Consider the following 20,790-nt stretch of genomic DNA (forward strand, 5'->3'; position numbering starts at 1 on the left):
CCATCATTCGTCTTAGTCTCAAAAGGGAGATCTGTGTCATACGCTTCCAAAAATAATCATCCAAAAGTCCACTCCTGCCTCAGAAAAGTCTTGGCAAGGCATGGTGTCTTCAAACTATCCAGTAGTAGTTTCTCCACCTCTTCCTTGAACTTTACTGATAAAATCCAATAAAATTTCTCAAGATCCAGCTCATTTATGGGGACAACGCTTAAAGATTTAAACAGTGATAAAAGGAATGCAGTGCAGGTGAACCACTGCATGGAATCAAGTGTTGGAGAGCAAGAGTGCCTGCCCAAATCAGTGGCAACGGCGTTCCTCAATTCAGCACCCCAGTGAGGCATTTTTCAGCATGCCGTAGTCCTTTGCTGAGGTCCAGCTCACTGTAGAATATTTTACTGTAATAGTAATCTCTCGAATATTGAGTTACCTTGATATCAGCTTATAAATGTCATATCCTAAGTGCAAGGGTCAAACACAACAGACAAAGCAAAAGCTTATTAGCGCTACTTCTGCAAGTTCTATAACTATATTAATTCCTCTTCATCTTCAGAAAAATTGTGATTTCTTACATATCACATGCACAATTTTAGATATAGGTCAAAACCCCTATAAAATTATAGAGCAATTTAGGCTGGAGGTCATCTCGCCCAGCTTCCTGCTCAGAGCAGAGCTATTTGCAAAGTCTAATCAGGTTGCTCGTAGCCTTGCCCTATCAAGTCTTGAAAATCTCCAAGAGTGGAAATTCCGTAACTTCTTTGGGCTTCTTCTTCTGTGTTTAGCCACTCTCACTGTGAATATTTTCTCCTTCTATCCAACCAAAATTTCTCTTTTTGCAGCTTATGGCCATTCCCTCTTGTCCTTTTCCTGTTCACCTCCAAAAAAAAAGTATAGTTCCACCTTCTTAATAACCTCCCACTCAGTGAAGCATAGGGATTATACCCTCTGTCAATGTTCTCTTCTTCAAGATAAAGAAACTGAGTTCCTTCAGCCTCTCCTTATGTCGTATGCTCCAGGCCCTGGCACCGTGTTGGTTACCTTCTTCTGGATACTCTTCAGCTTCTAAGTATCTATCTCCTGCATACTTGGGAGCCCAAACTGGCCACAGTATTCCAGATGCAGCCTCACAAATGCCAAACAGAGGAGAATAATAATTTCCCTTTGCCTGCTGGCTATATGCTTCTTACCGTAGCATGGTATGTGGTTAGCCTTCATTACCTCACAGGTGCAGTGCTGACCCTCATTCAGCTTTTTCATTGGGACCCACAAGTCCCTTTTTGCAGAGCTGCTACCTCATTAGTCAGTCCCCAGCCTATAGCATTGCATGGGTTTTTTTTGTCCGGGGTGCAAGACTTTGTCCGCTCAGCCCGTTCTCCAGCTTGTTCAAGGTCTCCTCAATACGGCAACGCTGTCCTCCCGCACATCAGCCGCTCCCCCAGTTTCACATCATGCACGTGCTGAGGGTGCGTTCCAGCTCATCATCCAGGTCACTGAGTATGTCAAACAGCATATGCCCCAATATTGCTCCCTGAGGAATACCGCCCATAGCTAGCTGCCAGTAAGATTTCAAACTACTGACTGCAGCCCTTTTGACCCTGACAGTCCAGCCAGTTCTACACCATACATACCTACCTTGTAGTCTTCCCACCCAGTTACTTTTGGATTTGGCTAGAGGGATGCCATGAGAGCCCATGTGGAAACCCTAGCAAAAATCAAGGTGAATGACACCCTCTGCTTTTCCTTCATCCACAGAGCCACTCATTTCATCATAAAAGACAATGAGATGGGTTAAGCAAAATTTGCCCTTCTGCCTTCCCCCTCTTCCAGTTTTAGTAATTCCAACTAAATTAAGGTTAAAAGTGCTCTATTGTTTAATTTGTTGGGGGGGAGGGGAATGCTTGTTTTTGGAGGATGGCCAAATAGCAGCTGAAATCTTATTCTATCTTAAGTGCATTTTCATAACTTTTGCGTTCCACTCTTAAGGAAGACAAGAAGTAATGGGCAGTGTTGCATGCATGCATGAATCTCAGTAATTTACTTGACCTTGTAACTTGTTTGTGGGTAGAAGACCCTAATCTGTATATTGTTGTGTTTAACTCGTCATGTAGCTTACAATGTAACCAATTAGTGATGTGGGCAAGCAAATGTACCCAAACTTTGACCAGTCAGATGGCCAGTCGTGTGCAAAGTGTCTCTGGTACAGACAAAAGTTGCCGGCTCGGCTCAGGTAGTTCCACCCGACCTAGCAGAAGATGCCTTCAGGAGGATAACTGCAGAGGGGAGTCCTTTCAGCCAGTGACTGGCCGTTGTGTATGAGAACTCCAGATCAAGGTGTCAAAGATCCCGGTAAAGCTCACTTCACAACACACTGCTGTAGTTGTTCATCCAACAGGATAAACTGGAACTAAGATCCAATTTGAGTTTCATTGTGTAAATGAAGAGCAAGCAGATGATGTTGCCTGACTTGGAAAAATGGAATATTCCTCCCTTAAATATGAATAATTGGAATCTGTAAATACCTTATAATAAAACTTATTGAGTAAAAACGGTGGGGCAAAAACTGGGTAAACTTTCTTTTTGTCTTACATGGGTAAGAAAAGAGTCAATGAAAATAAAAGACAGATATTTTTAAAACAAAAAGAAGTAATTCTTCACACAGTCCATAATTAGCTTATATCTAGTGAACATCGCAATTCACAGCTAAACCACATACAGTCTTGAAAAGTGCAGGGTGCTCTTCCATGTAACAAAGATAAGGATGAAAATCCTTTTGATCCATTTCATGTAAATTCTAGGCATGAAATACATTATTAGGGGAGTTTTTTTGAGTTTAGCTTTTCTACTCTGGCTAATGTTCTCAGCATAACCAGCAGGCTTTGAAACAGCATCTTTATTTATTCATTGTCTTTTAGATGACATGGAACTGGTGAGATGTTTTGAACTGAGAGTTCTGTTACAACTTGATGACCAAATTCTTTTTTAATTGTTTCTCTGTTGTGGTTAATGGCTTTGAAAAATCCAAAATTCAGAACAGTTTCTCTTAGTTACTGGATTGTGCTTCCAAAACGTATAATGAAGTATTCCAGCAAGGGAGGTATTTTTTGGTAGAGGATGTTGAAGCATCATCTCAAATAGTTGTGATAGTAGGTTTGGTGTCCACTGAGAGGTTGCGTTCTGCCAAAGGGCTGGTAGTAACACCTGCTGAGATGCCTTGCCATCTGTTTATACATCTAAGAGCTGTAAGATTTGATTAGCAAAACTTTTCCTCATACGCTGTGACCACTGACATTTTTTTCTGTATTTGGGATGCATTTTGGATGAAGCACCTGGCTTCACAGTAGCTTTTCCATGGAGAAAATAATTCTAAATTGGAGTGAATTAATGCTGTGATGCTGCACTGAGCAGAGTTCAGTTTTGCAGAGATGAAGGTAAAGTTGCATAAACTCTGGAAGGATCTCACAGGTAATGTGTGCTAATCAAGCGGTGTCACAACTCACAGGCATAAAGTGTTTCACTGCAAATACAGATATTCCAGCATTTCTTAATGCATGCTCTTAGTTTATCTTACTGATTTGATGTGGCTTCATCTAGTGTTCTCACTGGAAGTATCCCATGATGACTGTATATTCATAAACTCCAGATTAAACAAATTTTAGACATAGAAGTCTGAGAGCAATTCAGACTGCTTCAGGCACATTAAGACTCCTTTGTTAGAGTCTCTGTGTCCGTGATGGCCAGATGGGTAGAACACTCACCAAGGAAGCAGAAGACCTTGATTTCTAAATCCTAAACTACAAGTTAGAGACCCCTTTTGTTAAGCACAAGGCACAGTTCAATCAGGAATGCAAGAGCTGGAGGGCTAAAGACAGATTAACAAAGACAGGCTGATTCTATTGAGAATGCGATTAACTTGGGGAAGGGGAAAAACAATACTGAGTTCTGGTTGCAATTCCCAGTGCTGTTTATTTATTTATATTCAATGATGCTTAAATGGGAAATGAATAAACAAGTCTTTAGAGCACAGACATGTTGACTTTCAGAGAAACGTGGGATCACTTAGACAACTCTAAGTTGTTTTTCTTGGGTCAGTCACTGCAAAAAAGTACATTAAAAGTTTCCTATGCACTATAAATGAAATGATGTGAACTAGTTCTCCTCGTGCCGTTTTATAGCCCAATACAACTTGTTTACTATACTCATAGTTTTAAGCTGTGTGTATTTATATGCCTTGTGGTTTTGGTGGAATCTTAAAATTAAATTCAATTATATTTGCATCATATTTACATTTGCATAATTGCAATGTTTACACTATCCTTATACCTTAGGCTTGACAGTATCTTACGGAAGATGCCTGGGCTAGAATAATTTGGAATCTTAGTCAATATGTATTCCAGTCTAACAAGCAGCTGCATCTTCATGCTCTGTTCCCCAATTAACACAAAGCTTCATTACCCTTTTGGGATAAAAATAAACTGCTATGTGTATTACCTTACCCATAAGTCATTTATTTACAAAGTTAGTAAAACTCATAATTAATTAGACTTCTCATGAGGTCTAATTCCCTCCTGTGTTTTCTGGTGCACTACTGTAAAGTTTAGCAAAGGGAACAATTTACAATGCATCTCTCCCTTAGGAGATCGTTGTCATCATTTGATCACAGATTCAACCTAGTCTGTTTTTTTCCCCTTTATACCCTTCAGCTTTGATTCCTGGTTGCACAGTGACACAGCTTCAGATGGAGGCAGGAAAAATTTTCTGCCCTAGAAGTATTTAGCTCACGATTACAGCACTTTTGTCAAAAGCATGAGCTGGTGGTTCAGTCTTCAGCAAGGCTGCATGGGAACTGGAATCCAGATTTCCCATTTCAGTGCCGCACCTTCTTCTGACAGTGGTTTCTGGCAGAAGAGTTAGGTAGCATACAGACTAAATGCTTTTTTTTAAAAAAGTCTGTGTAGCTAGCAACAACTGAGAAGAAAAGCTTTGGCAAACTGCAGGTGACAAGAAGCGACCATTGTAACACACCAAGAAGGCATTCTGAATCATCAGATCAGTGTGGTCAGTAACCCTCTCTTACAAGGAATAAGGAAAAAAAAGTCTTAACTGCAATGAAGACATAGCTTGGGTAGTTTTGACTGGGACTTGGGCACTTGTGCCATTGGGAACTTAAGCTCAGCTAGCCAAGTTCCAGTATTCTCCTTTCCTCCTCATGGGTCACTAGCAGGAACAGCATGATTTGCAACTTTAAAATAATTTGTCTTGCATAGCTTTCTTTGAGAAAGGCATCATTCTGTGTAAGTACTCTTCTCACTTTTTGTTCCCTTTTAGTTTACCGTTACCTACCTAGCTGGGTAAAACCTTATGTTTCTCACAGTACAGATGCAATATTTAACAAAAGAATGAATCTAATCAAATATATTAGGAAACATGAAAGACTTGCTTACAGTATTATATAATTTGCATCTTCTTACCACATTCAGTTTTCATCCAGTCCAGTGATTTTTTTTCCCCTGTACAGTCTTCCTGTAGAATGAACATGAAGTTAATTTAATACATGTTCTCATCCCTGATTAATCTGATTAATACAAAATACAAACAGATATGCAACACAATGAGACACATGCTTTTAGAAATCATTTAACTGAGACATATATATTTTAAGGGTTTAATTATATTTATGATGTGCACTAGGAAACGGAGGAGAATGCATCTGAATAAGCAATTTGAGGCCGAATGCAGACCTGGTCTAGCATGCTGATTCACAAGATGATCATGCTCTGTACCACATAGTGTATATGAAAACTATTCCTATTTATGAATCCAGTGAAGTTTAAAATCAGTATAAAGCATTGCCAGCCGTCTCTTCCTTCTGTAGGCGGTGGCAAAGGATGCAGACTGTCGAAGACAGAAGAGAGAGGAGGGAAGAGAAGATAGAAGAATTCCTAGTCTTTTCAGTGGAAAAGAGCTAAGCATATCTTGAAATGCGCTGGTGAGGGGAAAGTACTGGAGAAAATTGGACAAGGGCATATGTTTCTCTGTGTGTGCATATCTATGCCCGTGTACGAACACATGCAGTTGTATGGATATAGAGTGGGAAGGGGTAGGAAGCAGCAGCATGGGGGAGGTAGTTCAAAGAAACAGGAGAATGAGAGAAATATATCTGGGAGGAATGTCGGAGAAGTAAAGTGAGAATGAGGCAGATTCATGAGAAGAGGGGAGAAAGAATTGGGAAAGGCATAGAAAAGATTTAGAATGAAAGGAGGTAATAAGATGCAATAGTCTAAGAATAATGCAGGCAAGACTGACAGCAAGAAGTAAACAGAAAAGAGGAGGAAGAAGTAGGAAGTCAAGAAAGAAAGAACAAGCAGTAGAATTCATTACACCAGGTTTCCTGTGGTTTTATGACTTGTAACGAGATTTTCCTGTTTGCTGACCATTTTCCTAGCATTTGCAGTAAGAGCACACAGGAAGTATAAATAGAAGCATCCGGGCCCTGGGTCTCATCAGAGCAACGGTGCTTAGCAAATCCAGAAACAGTAAGATTATTTCTATTTAAAAAGGAAGCAACTGTTTTCATAAGCTTATTTATACATGTGTATGTGTCTGTAAATCAAGTCATATATTGCAGGATAATAGCAAACTTTTAAATTTTGTTTGAGAAATTCTGATTTCATTGGCACACTTGCAAGATATTACTCAAAATCAAGGAACAAATACAAGTACTTCAAGATGTCTGAGGACAAACCATGAAAACCAAAAAAAATAAGAAAGCTGAATTTCAGGAATGTCAAAAATCCTAGGAACAACAAATTGTAGAAATCCAATATATAAATTAGTTAAATACAGCTAACCCAATCAGCATAAAAGTACTGTTTCATATAAAGAAGGACTACAAATGATAAATCACACGATGAACTGAAAGAAAAATGAAACGGTGCATGGCCTAATGAATACCGGTGATAGGCAGCTGATACGCTACTCTGCATATGTCTGAGAGAGACCATCTCCGTAGAAATGAACTGTGGCGCAGCTCTGCCCTCGCTGGGAGACTGATTGGGTTGCTGCACTCTGCCTGGCTCCGCTCAGCTTGTGGGAGCGTTGTAACGTTGAGACCTTGAGCGCTCTGTCAAGATTGGTTGAAATTTTCAAGAAGATTCGAAAGCTATTGCAAGACTCAGACTGACAGAATGGGCAAGAGAGTAAATCGTGCTTCCTTAGGAAGTGAGTCTAAAACTGTAGAAAAGCAAAAAGAGATGAGAGATTTATTCAGATAGACAGTTGATTGCCACATTAAAGCTAAATGCAGTTTGCATTTGCACTGCAAATTACATTTGCTTCTTGGGTAGCAGTACATGGCATGTCTAATTTGGACTAGAAGTCCAAAATAAAAGACACTTTCATTAAAATAAAGTCAATGACAATAAACTAAAAGTACAAATTGGGAGGTACAAAGCCCAACACAAATCTGGACAAAAGAGACTGTACAACAAATGTGACAGAAGAGATTGACACAAAGCTGTTCCTATTTCAGTGTCCAAAATCCGTGAATGCATAAGAAAGATATACTCTAAAAAATCAGGAATCAGAAGATTAAGTGGTGATGACAGAAATAGCATTCCGCAATAAAAGAAGTGGGCAGTTAAGTCAGTAGCAACATATTTCAGCAGCCTCCGTTCAAGTTGAAATTAGACAGCAATGACAAATAGTCTCAGGGAATCAAACCTCAAGCAGAGAATGAATTCCAGTAATGAGCAGGACTGGTCTGCTCTGATGCTGACCTACGGGGGCTCTCTTTCACATTTTGACAGTACCTGTGTGAATGAAATTTATGCTAATGAAACTTAACTGAACTGAGATTGGCAGAGGATATTTTGGCAGAGGCTATTTTGTCCATGAAGGAGTGCATAATGACTCTTGCTCAAACTATTCTTAGCCCACAACATTTACTTTTTTTTTTTTAATGTGTTAAAGACAAGGTTGGTGTGCAAATCAACATTTTTTTCTTTCATCAGCTTGGCACACTTTTCTGATACTTCCTCAAAAATAACTTAGGATGTGATATTTAATTGGCCACTCAAAATATATTGTCCAAGCACCATGCCAACTGCCTCCCAGGTAAGGTCATTTGCTTCACTTATTATGCATCTCCTTGAACTACTGCACAGCTAATAATTATATTGTATTAAGCAGTATAGATATTAGAGAATAGTTCTGAAAATGGAGTGAATGTGGTCTTATCACTAGTCTGGTGAACATGTTGTGTCTCCCAATTTTTACTGTCACACAGAGTATGTAGCATAGACTGGGTCCCAGACAGCTACTGAATTCAGGTAGTCATGTGCAAAGGAATAAGCTGTAGCCCATAGAGGATTGTAGTAGCCCTGGACTGTTCACACCAAAAGAATAGTTGGATTCGATTAATTCAGCATTGACGTTAACTTATCCTGCATTATAAGATACAAACATTGGAATAGGGTAAATGCACTATTTGTATTGAAAGAAGAGGAAAAAGACAAGCCGAGGATTTAACAAACCTGACAGTTTGCCTTCAGTCCCCCCAAATACTGAAGCAAGTAATGGAAGACACTGTTATTAAGCATTTAGAAGATAAAGGGGATATGTAAAAGCCAACATATACCTGCCAAGTACAAATCATGACAAGTCATCTAATTTCCTTCTTAATGAGTAATAGGCCTTAAGAAAAAGGGAAGTGGAATGTAGCAGGATTTCAGGAAGGCTTTTGATGTTTTCTTATGTGGGATTCTCATTCATAAGCAAGCTAATGTGACTAGAAAACCACATGCAAAGAAAATTTATCAGTGGTTTACTGTCAAACTAGAAAATTATATTAAGACTCTATCCTGGTCCAATAGCATTAAGTATGTTCATTCATAACTTGGTATGTTTGCTAAATTTGTAGATGATTTCAAGCTGAAGGATCTGCAAGCACACAGAAGGCCAGCATGAGAATTTAAAATTATTTTGATGAATTCAAAGAATAGTCTACAAAAAGAATTCTACAAAAAGAAGACATATTTCAAGTTTGGAAATGTGAAATTCTGCTCTCAGGGAAGAATAGACACTGTGTGGGTGGCACGCAGGCATTAATAATTAAAAAAATCATACAGTGGAATAAGGTAAAGATGCTACCAGAGTGTGTGTGTACATGAATCTCTGTGAATTGTATTCCTAAATAGGAAAAGTATAGTATTAGAGCAACAGTATCAGATTACTAGAATGGTGACAGTTATCACAAACTGCTAAAGAAAACAGTGAAGTAGAAAATTATAATAATGAGAGACTTCAATTATTTGCTGTCATGCGATAAAGATCCCCAGCAATCAGGAAGCAGGCGTGCATAGGTAAAGGTTAGAGATGGTAAAGCTGTGAGATGGTAAAGGTTATGGACAAAATGAGATGAGACTTCGATAGTAACATTCACATTTTGAGAAGAAAAGGAAAATTTGAAAGAAGCAGGTAAAATTTGCATTGGATTGGAGACTTTCTAAAAACATCATGTTATAGGCCAAGAGTCAATGAATACCGTCAAATATGAAGATATCAAAAGCATTTAAAACTGAAACACTAGTGTGATTACACCGCAAAGAAAGATAGTAAAATATAGAAATAAGTTCCAAAAAAACATAGTCATGTCCAAAAGAGGAAAAAAACAGAAGGAGAAGCTCTATGAATTTACATGTAAAATCAGAGATAAGGCCAAAAAACACTATTTTGGAAGTCCTAGCTAAATGTTCAAAGCTGTCTTAATCACATTGAAAAGAAGCAGCTCACCAGACCATCCGTGCAACTGATCAGTGATCACAAGCAGCGTTCAAGAAAGATAAACTGTATCAGAAAAAGCTAAATTAATTTTTTGCATCAGTTTTGACTGAAGAGAAGGTCAGGGCACTTCTTAACGCCATTCTTTACGAGTGATGAGTCTGAGGAACTGTCTCAATTCAAACTATTATAAGAGGTTTTAGAACAAACCAATAAAATTACCCATACTAAATTACAGAGACAAGTTGGTAGTCATCCCATAGTTGTAAAGAAATTAAAACATGGAATTTCTGAGCAGTGCTACTGCGGTACGTAACCTGTGGTTTAAATTAGCCTCTTAGGGCCGGAGGTCTGGACACTGACAAATGTGACACCAAGCTTAAAACAGGCTCCAAGAGAAATTCTGGGTAATACTGGCCCATGAATCTGATTTATATATTCAATCAGTTTTCTTTCTACATAATTAAATATTATACTAGTAGATATATGGATAAATATAACATACTGACAACAAGTCAGCAGAACTTCTGCTGGGGAGTCATACCTTATCTTATTAGAGATCTCTGAAGGAAGTAAGATAAATGTCACCTGATATGTTTTTCATAGATACTTTTATCAAAGGCACTTAAATAAGTTACACTCTCATACATAAGATATAAAATTAAGAATAAGGTTAAATAATCAGGTTTTACAATGAGAAACTACCAGTGGAGACCCCCTAAGAATCTGAGGTAGAATCTTTGGTGTTTACAGCAGTCATAACCATGAGGAAAAGGAGTGAATTGTGAAAGGACAGAATTTTCAGGTGATGAAGTGTTATGCATGCTAGACAAACATAAAACTGACTGAAAAGGAATCCGCAGGGATCTTAAAGTACTGAAGGACTTTTCAATAAAAACAACCAAATTAAATCGTGACAAGACTAATGCCATGCATGGGAGGTAAAAATACCCTAATTATCAATACATAACAGCTGTCTCAAACTATGGTTATCTGTTATCTTTCAGGAAGAGGTCTGGAACCACTGGAGGTGGGAAAAAAATAAACAATAAAGAGAACATTAGAAATTACTAGGAAAAGAGAGAATGAAACAGAAAATCCTATTATGTCACTATGTCAACTCATCTCTATCCTCCTTTTGAACACTTGATACAGTTATGATTATATGTTCCCAAAAGAGGTGTTACAGAATTAAAAAAAAATACTACAAAGGAGAGTCAGTCACTGAGATGAACAACAGCTTCTGCACAAGGGAGGAGAAAAAGGACCAAGACTTTCCATGCTTGGAGGCAAGATAATAGAGAGGGATATGATAAAAGTCTATAAAATTGTAAATGGTTTGAATAAAATGAATAGGGAATGCTTATTTAATTATTTCTAACCTCACAAAAACTATCAGACCCTCAATGAAATTATCAGGCAGTGAGTTAAACATTAATAAATCTTAATATCATACATAACTAAATTGTGGGCCTCATTGCCACAGAATACTCTGGAAACCAAAAGTACAAATGAGTTCTAAAAGTGACGGATAAGTGGATGCGGAAAAGTCCATTTGTAGCTGTAAAACATGGTGGCCTGCAGTCCAGGGAGCTCTTAGGCTGAGAAGATAAGGCAGAGGTAGGATCACTGTTGTGCTGTTCTTGGAATTTTTGCATGCTGGTTTCTGCTGTGAACATGGTTCTGGGTTGCGCTGCCTTTCAGTCAAGCATGAAAGGCCACAAGTTCTTATGAAATGCTTATAATTTTCTAGACAGAAGTTCTGCAGAAAAGCTTCTTGGGGATATAGTGGATGACAAGCAGAGCAAGAGTCAGAAATGTCATACTGCTCCAGAAAACGAAAAGCATCAAGCAGTGAAGTATAAACATGAATACAAAGGAATATTTCTGTTCAGCTCAACTCCAGTAAATCCTTAGCTGGAAAACAGGCCAGGTTTTGGCACAGCATTTCAAGAAAAATGATCCAGAAGAAATCTCTAAGTATGAAAAATGTCAAAAAATATGACCTATAAGAAACATCAAAAGCATTACAGATCTTTAATTTAGACTAAAAACTTCCCATATGTAAAAGGTAGCATCAAAGAAGGAAGAAAAATTGTTCACTAGGCCATGAGAATGAAGAATAAAATGTAGAAAGCTTCAACTGTTGCAAAGAAGATTTAAGCTAGATCTTACGGAGGGTTTTTTAACAGGAAGATGCCAAGCACTGGTGTAGATTGCCTAGGGAAGTGTAGAATCTCTGTCCTCCCAGGTTTTTAAGATATCTGTTAGATCTGTATCTTACGGTTTGAGTGCAGATCATCCTGACTTAGGGAGGTTGGTGGGCTACATACGTGTTCAACATCCATTAGAGCCCTATTTTTTCCTGACATTTGAGGAATGGCTTGTCTGAAATGTGTGATAAATTCATACTATTTCGACTGCATGCTGGCATGCAGCTATTCATGCTGTCTTTGTGTATATTTATTTTCTTTCTCACTCCATCTCTAATCCTGTATAATTTTATTTACATGCTCAGCAACTGTTCCTCACAGTCAAATTCCTCTCCATTGGCTTGCCACTCACTGCTTAGTCTTATTCCCTGTATTTTGTCACATTCCCCTAGCTCATTTTTCAAACAGCCAGTGGTGATTTGTTCTTATTTTTATAAGGACAATTTCAAATTTCCTTTTACTTATTTATTTTTAAAAACACAATATGTAACAATTGAGCATGTTATACTAAGATCGATACCATCCTCTTATTCAGTATGTTCTCTCAGGAAATACTTATTACCTTGGTAAAAAGCACAGGTCGATTCACCCAAATATTTTGCTTAATCATGGTTGGGGGAGAAGCACTTTTGGCTGTAAATTTAGTGCAAGCTGTTGGCAGCATTTATACGCTAAAGTTAGGCAAGGAGCAGAGGTGACAAAGATTTAAATGTCCTTCTTTATCCCTGGCACTAGCAGCTGGATCCGTGTGTCCGGACTGGAAGAGCGGAGCCTGAGCTCCCTGCGGCACGGCACCTCCGCAGTGGCACGTTCTTCTCTGCCTAGGGAAGACTCAGCCCACGCAGGTGCTGAACAGGCACCAGCTTTCTTCCTCCAGAAAGCTCTGAAGCCTGGCCTGTGTCCACACTTAGCTAAATGCTTACTTACAAACAAAATACCGAATGAGTGTCGAGATCACTGCAGGCTAGTGTTCGTGCTGTTCTGTCTGCCCACATACGCTGAGTGGAACAGGTAGGCGTTTTGTAGATTCTGGGTGACTCGAGCAGAGCACCCAGATCAGCGCGCTCCAGGCAAGCGTAGTTCCTGTTCCTCATACCGGCAGAAGTGGTAGTAGAAAAGTCCAGTAGTAAAAGCAAGCCACATAATGCATCTGAGGAGGAAACGGGTCTCCTGCCTTCCTTCACAGCAGAAAACCTGAGATAACTTTTCCAGAATCTTCACTACCAGCGACTAACTTTGTGTGCTAGGCCTTTAAAGGTGATCCGTTTTTCAAAGGTGTTTATCCCTGCTTTCTGAAAATCTAGCCCTGAGACACCAAAAACAAAAAAGGAGGGGGCATCCAAAATCATCCATATCTATGACAATCTTGATTTTTATTCAAAGGAACAGGTATCCATTCACTCAGAGCTATCTGCAGAATCAGGATCCGAGTAAGCAATGTCATTTTTACAAACTGTCATTTAAGCCAGCAAGGTTATGTTTCTGTGCAGAACTACATGGTGGTGAACAGTTCTGTACCTGTTCTATTCCAAAGTGATTATTTCTAAAGCCAGAAATATTTTTCTTTCTTAATTGGACAAAAGCCTTCAAATGGCTTGGGATAAACTCATCTCCTAGAAACAAAGGCAGGGAGACACATAATCTGCAAGGCCTTTGAATTGAAGCCGGATTGGGCAGAGAAATGTGCCGCTTCATCCTTCCCTTTAGAGTAAGCCAAGATGCGGCAAACGATGGCGGAATAACTGTGAGGGAGACTACTCATGCCTGATGGGGTAGACCAGGAGAAATCTGGGCTAACTGCATAAGTATCATAAATGAGCCATCAAAGTTTGAAACTTTTTATCATTCCACCTAGAAATCTACTAGGGAATCAGAAGGACTTCTTTTACAGTCATCCCTCTCAATGTGCGTAATCCTTTGACATGCTTAATGTTCCTTGATTACATGTGCTGTTTCTCCCTTTTGTTGATTGGCAGTGATATTGTTGTGCCAGAAAAGGTTTAAAGTTTTCGTAATTCACTCCCTTGTTGCAGCCAGCTAAGATCAAGGTCTTTGACTGTCTTCTCTTTGATTCTTGGAAGTGCGGTTTATTTAACCCTATTGTTTTCACCCCTTTAAAAAAAAAAACGGTTTTCACTTAGATTTCCTGTAGATGTCTCATATGGTTTTATGGCACCCCTTCCTGTCCGGCTGCTCTAGCCAACCCTGCGATCAGTGAAACACGGTCTGCTTAAAGAGCTGCCCCAAACAGCTATGATTCCTTTCATATATGCCCAGGAAAAGCATTAAGTGTATACACCTACCCCAAACCAACACTTCACGTGGGCTTTCAAAGGTGCTGAATATTTTTATTGTGGTTTTTCCCTGTTAGTCCTGAAAGGTTTTTAACTTCATTTGTTATTGCTTAATTTTACATGATTTTAGCAGACTAATAATATAAATGTCAGTCGTGGTGTTGCCTGATTCTGCTGAAGAATACTTACAGAGGATGTAAAAAAGCACCAAACCTTTCCCTGAAGTGTCTGGTCATTATTGGAGCTATACAAATAGAAATTTTTAAGTAACAAGAGTAAAATAGTAAGAGAAACAGAACCAAAAGTGCTCCTTTGCTCTGTGGCTGCTTAACTTTTTCTCGCTTACTTATGTAAATTCCTCTTCCTCACTAGTCTCTGTAGTTAAAACTAAGAAAATTGTCAGAAACTTATTTTTAAGAGAGAGAAATACCTTTGGTTTTCTGCACTGATCACAAAATTATAAAGTATGTATAGAGATAAGAAGAATTTCAGAAACTGATTCTACAGTATAAAACAGCATTCTCTATACAGTAAAACAGATTATGAAATTATCTCCCTTAATTTCTATAACCTAAAATTATCCTACAGTTTAAAAATTAGATTCTAAATATCATCTTCTAAAGTCCTAAGCTTAATCCTGCTAGAAGTGCTGCAGACTACTGCTGCAGATACTAAACATAAAAACTGCATTAAAAGGACACTGAAGTTACAAAGCTGGTATTCACCCAGTGCCTGTAACGCACTGGCCTCCTTTAATGACCGATTCTCCAATAAACTGCTTTCTTCTCTTTGTGCAGTGTAGCCTATGCCCAATTTATTGTACACAATTCAACTCCTGCTCTGAATTATTAACCTTCGCAGAGCTTCTTTCATAATACACATCAGTACAGGAACTGAATACTTCCCAAACATTTTTATTTTCACAAATGAGATTAGAGATATTACTCTCTTTCTTTTACTGACTATGAAACACACAGAGACACTAAGGTCAAAAGTACTTACTACTTTTGAGTACTCGGTTTGAGACACTTATGATGTGATTTTTCAGTGTAAGCAGCATAATATTGGCTTCATTAAATTCAAAGTGCATTTGTAACTTCAGAGGCTGCTATGAGCGCTCTCTCAAATGAAACTCCAGTGTTTCAAGTCCAGTATCCAGAAAACAAATACAAAATTGATGTTTATGTAAGGTAAGAGAAGCCTAGTTTAAGGTACTTGCACAGTATCTAATTATGTGACAGAGACAGAAAGTAAAAGTAATTCTCTAAGGTTGCCCCGTCAGACCAGTCCAGTTTTTCCCTCTTTCTCTTTCCTTTACAGCACTGCCTCCCACATCTGATTGATTGCTTATTCTCTACCATTTACTGCAAGAATAGCCAGCCTTTGGGATCCTCTGAACTGTATGCCAAGAGTGGTTGAGTAACAACACTTGGAGAACTCTAGGATGACTGACAGGCAAGAGGTGATAATGGCTTCCTAAGGATCCCATCGGTCCTTGCAGAATGGGTCTGGATTAGGTTACAGCACTGATTATCTTGATTTTGTTTCTCACCACACCAAGGAGTTGAAGAAACACTTTCAGTAACAAAACATTCCTACCACTGATAATGTAAGAGCTACACATCCCATACATAGCGTAGAAGATACCTTTGAATGTTTGAAAACCTGTATGTCACTTAAGAATTGTTTGTCCAACTGTGATCCCTTGTTTCTAGGCCAGTCTCTTAGCTTTGCTTTTTATCATCTAGTTCTAGTCTTCCTAGAGAACCAGCCAGGCTTCCCAGGTACTGCTGGTGCATTCTGTGTTGCTCCGTCACTCAACAGAGTCTCAGTTTCCTCTCTTCTTTCACCTCACAAGCTCAACTGGCCTAGTTGTTCCCCTGCACACCGTTTGTTTCGGTCTGTTCCCTTCCTACACCACTTTCCAATTTATACTTTGATCTATCAACACTTGATTCAGCGTATGTCCTCTTTCATATGGTCCAAGCATGAATTTTGAGAGTATAAGGGTGAGAGCATGCGACAGTTGACAACAGCAAACCTTGCTCAAAACCAGCTCACCCTAGTTAGGTAAGAACTACCACTTCAGAAAGGTTATTCTCAGCTTGGGCCAGAGATGCCCAAAGGAGAGTCTTTGGGAACTTTGGCTAAGAATCGTAGGCACATCTCTGGTAATATTGGCAGAGTGGCAGTTCTTCAAAAGTCTGTCCGTTGACCAGCTGTGAGCAGACATAAAGATCAACAGCATACCAAATTTCAGGAATGCTGCACCGAAGTATTAAGACAGTAGAACTTCTCAAATCATTGTCAGACTTTTTAAAAAAGACAAAAACACATAGTTCTCCTTAGCCTTGTTACTGGAATGAAGATTTTTATTAGTCAGTCTTAGGCAGGAAATTTTGAGCCCAAGCAGTTAATATTTGCCATGTGATAGAGAAATAAAACCTGGATGTTATAAATGGGAAACTATCGGACAATAATATTGTAGCAATGGAAACTGCTGCCTTTGCCACATCATTACAGAGCCAGGAGCTTCCCTAATCCCATCAGCTTCTGTCTCCATTTCTGCTTCCACTGAGCTGGAGAGTTGTGTTTTCCTAGTGCGGTGCCTTAGACAAGCTCCAGGACCATGCAAGAACTATGAAGTGACCTAGCGAGGAACAGAGGAGGAGGGGAGTGTGCGAGGGGCAAGGACTCGTCTCTCTCTCACAATCAAGGTGTTTCCCTTTGGTAGGAACTAGCATGGACAAGTAGAGCATGCCCTTATGGCAGGACCTGGAAGAAAGATGAAGTTCCATTCCCTTGGTCACATGGGAACTGTCCCAAATGGTATCTATGTCTTAATTCTTTCCTCTCTTGCAATTATTTCTGTCTCCAGTCAGGGAGCTTGGACTAAGATTGTTTTACAAGAGTCCAAGCTCCCTGACTAGGGACAGAAACAGCAAGCTGCAGAGGAGAGGAAACGTAGGAGCAAGGATGAGCTCTTTCAAACTGTGTGCAGAACCACAGAACAACTAAGCTCGTGGATCCCATGCCCTGGTGATTCCATGGGACTTCACCTGTCTTCCGTAAGCAAAGGCAACTCACTTGAATGCAGGGTCAGGATAAGAGATCCAAAATTGTAGTACAAACCCCAGATTTCTTTAACTGCTTAAGAGACATAAAATCATGTTCCTTATTCTCGCATCTTTCTTTGCATTTAACTGTCTGTGCTCACTCACAATGCCAAGGACCTGTCATCATTTTTTATTCCATGTTAACAAATTCCTAAAGGAAGGAGCCAGAGTTGACTTTAGGTCCCATGTTCTTGGCAGACATGCTAAACATTAGGGCAGTAAGTACTGTAAAAAGAGCAGAAGCATAGTATCTTTTACCTTTCCTTTAAAATAATAAAAATCTCTAACTCCTGACATCATTCTTTTTTTTAAATGGCCAGCTTAGGTACCACACTCCAGAAATGGCCAGGCAACGCTTTCCTGCAACCCTGACTTAGATGCGTACTTTCTGGCAAGGCAAGGGTCTCAGGAACCTTCAGTTTAGCTCTTTTGCTCAGCAGTCCAGTGCAGTATGGTAACTGTTCTGCGGTCGTCTGAGGTGCTCAGGCTCCTTTGCACTGGTAAGCACATAACATATACATTTTGGAGGAAAGGCAGGCGTGTAAAAGTTAGCCATACCAAGGTTCACTGTAAACAAGATTTCAGTGGAACAGATTCACAAAATTATACAGGAACACAAATTGCTCACAATTTAATTTAAATGCATCAATCATATAAGTACTCTTGAAAATCTTTTCAAAATTGCCAAAGTCCCAGGAAGTCCCAGGCAACATAATAGATGTAGTTCTGTTGCAACACTTTTGAAAATTAGGATGTTATGTACCATAAGTTAAGGTTATAGGGTTTCTTAAGGTCTAATTCTGATCTTCATTTTGATCTCTAAGTTCATAGAAATTTGTGTGACTTCATACCTTAATTTGTATATCTAATTAGCCGAGTTCAAGAATTTTCCCTTTTTTAAACATCCTTTCACACACATTCCATCAGAAAGAAGGTGTTCTTTCTTTTCTTTCTCTGCTCTTGCTAGTTGGGTATTTTTTTTAATTCCTTTACAAAGAAATGTTCCTCCTCAAAAGCAGGTTGTCTTCTGGACCTGAGTTCTAGCGTTAGCTCTGATGAAGACTCCTCTGTTATCTTGCAGGCAAATCTGTACACTCAGCCTTCATTCTTCAGGAAGCCATAGCCTGTCAAATATGCACAAGGACCTTCTCTCTCCATCCCATACAAAAAATTTACTTTTTCCTTCCAGCAGTAGAAGGTGAATGAATGCAACCTCCACTGCTTTCACAGACGGAATGCTACTGTGGGATGGGGAGAAGGCCACCACAAAGGTTGCTGCTGTCACCAGGGTAAGGGGAAAAGGAGCAGAGCAGCAGATGCCAGGTCTGCTTTGGGCTGCAAATGCAGGAAGGAGTGTTTAAGTGTTTGAAAAGTGCTAGTCAGACAGCCTTTCCCATCATCTCTGAGAAAGAAGGGCAAACATATGGAAATGTACTGCGTGGTAGATTCAGTTCGCGGGCTATCTGTTGAATTACACTGATCAGAAACAATAAAACACTTGTGTATGCTTGATTTGCTAATGTTTGTAAAATGCTTTGAAATCCTGACACACAAGATTTCCTTAATATCCACTAGATAATGGTAAATAATGAATGGATATGAATAACAGGGTTCTACTGCAGCACCAGTCATAGCAGAAGCAGTAGCTGGTATCTCCAATGTCATGTCACAGTTGTCATATCAGGTAGTAAAATTTGTATGCAGTATAGTACCTCACTTTAGTAGTGTACTCATAAATCAAAATTTTCCATTTAAAGGAATTTGTTTGCATTATATTTTGCAAGTGAATCAATAAGCAATCACTACTTACTGCTTTTACTATTTGATTTTTTTTTTCATTCCACTGCTATATTTCTTGGAAGTGTTTCAAATGACAGATGGTGAATGTTTTTCAGTTCTTTGTTGCACTCTTCACAGTCTAGCTCTTTGGCCTTCATTGTAGAACCAGAACAACTATTTTGTGAGCAGGAAAACAGCACCAGAAGTTTTAGCTGCATGATTCAAAGATAAGTAGAACTGTTCAAATATTTGATATAATTAGACACTATTATTATTTATTCAGATTTTGGTAGCAGGAGATTTTGGCTTGTACCAACCTAACAAAAGTCAGTCCCTTCCCAAAAAGAGATGAAAGACAAAAGAATCACAAAAGCAATGGTTGCTGGCAGAGATGGGACCAGGAAACAATGAGGCAGTGGTCACAGCACACTAACCTGACGGTGTCCAGTCTTTTAGCAAATATTATGCAGAAGAAGAACATTGAGAAGGGACTTGTAGCTATTGAAGTGTTTCCAGATATGCACAAAGATTTTCTCCCCAGCGTGCAGAGCAGCCAGAGCATAACAAGTAAGGTGCTTCTCTGAAATCTCAGGAAGGGAGTGCTGTAGGCTGCTATCACTCACAAGCAGATGTAGCTATTGGCATTTTGCTAGGGAATATGGGAAAGCTGGCTGGAAAATAGTGTTAGCAGCAATAAGTAGGTTCTGATGGAGGAGAAACCCGTGGAGAATGGTCACATAGTCCATGTCACAAAAAATGTTCTTTTGGAGGAATGTGATCAAGAAAAGGCAGGATCAAGATTAGGAAAAGAAAACAGTATCAGAGAAAAATGTACGCTGTTATCTTACACTACAGGTGTAGCTGTGATGCTCACTAGAAGAGGATACACATCAGAGAGAGTCTTAAAGAAAAAATACTGCAACTCGTACATAATAGTTGTGTATAGAGAAAGAAGACATCTGATATCAGGTTGTATGCTGTGAGATAAGAAGGTTTTGTTGATTACAGTAGTACAAACCATAGAAGGGAAAGAGTTTGAGGGAAAGACTAAGAATCTTGTTCAACTCGAACTAACAGTCCAGGAAATACTGGAGACATATCCAGTATGCCTTAAACTGTAGAACATTGAAATAATGATGAATAAGCTCCATATTGAAGCTTCCTGTGCTGCAAATAATTATTTAAAAGCAGTTAAAGAGAGGCATTTCCCAATCACCTAAGCTATTGAGGAGAACTATTACTGTCAAACTGTCATCTCCTAAGAGCTCTGGAATATCTCGTCCAAGTATTAAAAATAATTGCTAGTCATGAAACAAATGCTGAAGGCCTAATTTTACATGCCTGTTTCAAGCCAAGCTCACAGACATCAGGTTGATTAAGTCAGTGGAAAAGTGCCCAATAACATTTTAGTATAATAACTCTTGTTATAAAAAGCCAAAATGTGTATTTTTAATCGCCTGTTTTAATAATCTTTTAAATAGATGTTTTACTTGAAATTAATGTGATGATACATAATGTTATATTAAGCTAAATTAACCAGCATCTTTTAGTGATGGTTGTGCTGGAAGAGTAGTTCTGAGTACGTGTTCAGTCTCAGTGCTGTAATTCAGACCA

This window comes from Platalea leucorodia (genome assembly GCF_965183815.1).
Source record: "Platalea leucorodia genome assembly, chromosome: 4".
In the NCBI taxonomy this organism is placed as follows: domain Eukaryota; kingdom Metazoa; phylum Chordata; class Aves; order Pelecaniformes; family Threskiornithidae; genus Platalea; species Platalea leucorodia.